Source organism: Triticum aestivum, chromosome 4D (assembly GCF_018294505.1).
Source record: "Triticum aestivum cultivar Chinese Spring chromosome 4D, IWGSC CS RefSeq v2.1, whole genome shotgun sequence".
Lineage (NCBI taxonomy): Eukaryota > Viridiplantae > Streptophyta > Magnoliopsida > Poales > Poaceae > Triticum > Triticum aestivum.
The window spans coordinates 477368492-477370152 of record NC_057805.1 but is presented as its reverse complement, the minus strand read 5'-3'; positions in this window follow the sequence as shown (position 1 = coordinate 477370152).

Sequence of the window (1661 nt, the reverse complement as noted above, 5' to 3'; positions counted from 1 at the left end):
ACTGGACCGAAAGCCCTCGAATGTCGAGGTTGGTAGTCCCTTCGTCATGACATCGGCGAACTGGTGGGCACATGTAGAACACGAACACGACCAAGTGCGACGTGCTCCCTGACGAAGTGAATGTCGAGCTCAATATGCTTCGTCCGTCGGTGATGGACCGGGTTGGCAGCAAGGTAGACCGCGGAGACGTTGTCACAGTAGACAAGTGTCGCCTTGGTGACCTCGCATAGCAACTCCTGAAGTAGCTGTCGTAGCCAAGAGCACTCCGTGACGGCGTTGGCCACGGCCTGGTACTCAGCCTCGGCGCTCGATCGTGAGACAGTGGGTTGTCGTTTAGACGACCACGAAATCAGAGAGGGCCCGAGGTAGACGCAGTAGCCGGAGGTGGAGCGGCGAGTGTCGGGACACCCAGCCCAGTTGGCGTCAGAGTAGGCGACAAGGCTGATGTCAGGTGATGCCGTCAGAGTGAGACCCATGGCTGTGGTGCCACGTATGTACCGAAGTACACGTTTCACGAGAGCCCAATGGATGTCACGAGGAGCATGCATATGAAGGCACACCTGCTGGACAGCGTACTGAATGTCCGGACGTGTCAGTGTGAGGTACTGAAGCGCACCGACGATGGAGTGGTAGAAGGGAGTGTCGGACGCCGGAGAACCCTCGACGGCGGACACCTTAGCCTTCGTGTCGACAGGCGTAGGAGCAGGCTTGCAGTTAAGCATGCCCGCTCGCTCCAGAAGCTCGTAGGCGTACTTCTGCTGGTGCAAGAAGAAGCCAGTAGCCCGGCGCACTACCTCAATGCTGAGGAAGTAGTGGAGAGCCCCCAAGTCCTTGAGGGCGAACTCGGTGCCGAGGCGAGCTGTGATCTGATGAAGTAGCGCTGGCGAGGAGGCAGTCAGGATGATGTCGTCGACGTACAGTAGGAGGTACGCGGTGGCGGGGCCCTGGTGATAGACAAACAGGGAGGCATCAGACCATGTGGACCGGAACCCCTGCTGCTGAAGGAAGGCTGCGATCCGCTGGTACCAGGCCCGAGGCGCCTGCTTCAACCCGTAGAGAGAATGGGAGAGCAAGCACACATGGTCCGGATAGTCGGTGTCGACGAAACCAGTAGGCTGCTGACAGAACATCTGCTCGTCAAGATGACCATGCAAGAAAGCATTAGACACATCGAGCTGGTGAACCGGCCAGGCGCGAGAAACAGCAAGCTGGAGGACGGCTCGAATCGTGCCCGGTTTGACAACCGGGGCGAAGGTGTCGGTGAAGTCCACGCCGGCACGCTGGCGGAAGCTGCGCACCACCCAACGCGCCTTGTAGCGCTCGAGATAACCGTCAGGGCGAGTCTTGTGGCGGAAGACCCACTTGCCAGTGATGACATTGGCATGGGGAGGCCACGGAACAAGCTGCCACGTACAGTTGCGCTGCAGGGCGTCACACTCCTCACGCATCGCAGCTAGCCAGTTCGGATCCCGAAGGGCTGCGCGAGCGGAGGTGGGTACCGGAGACGGCGCCGAGGTGGATGCAGCACACGCGTACTCGTCCGACGGGTAGCGCGTGCTGGGACAAAGTGTCCCGGTCCGAGCCCGAGTGACCACACCAGTGAGGGGTGCGGCCGCAGCGACGGGGGCCGCAGGGGCCGCAACAGGGGCCGCGGCGGGGGC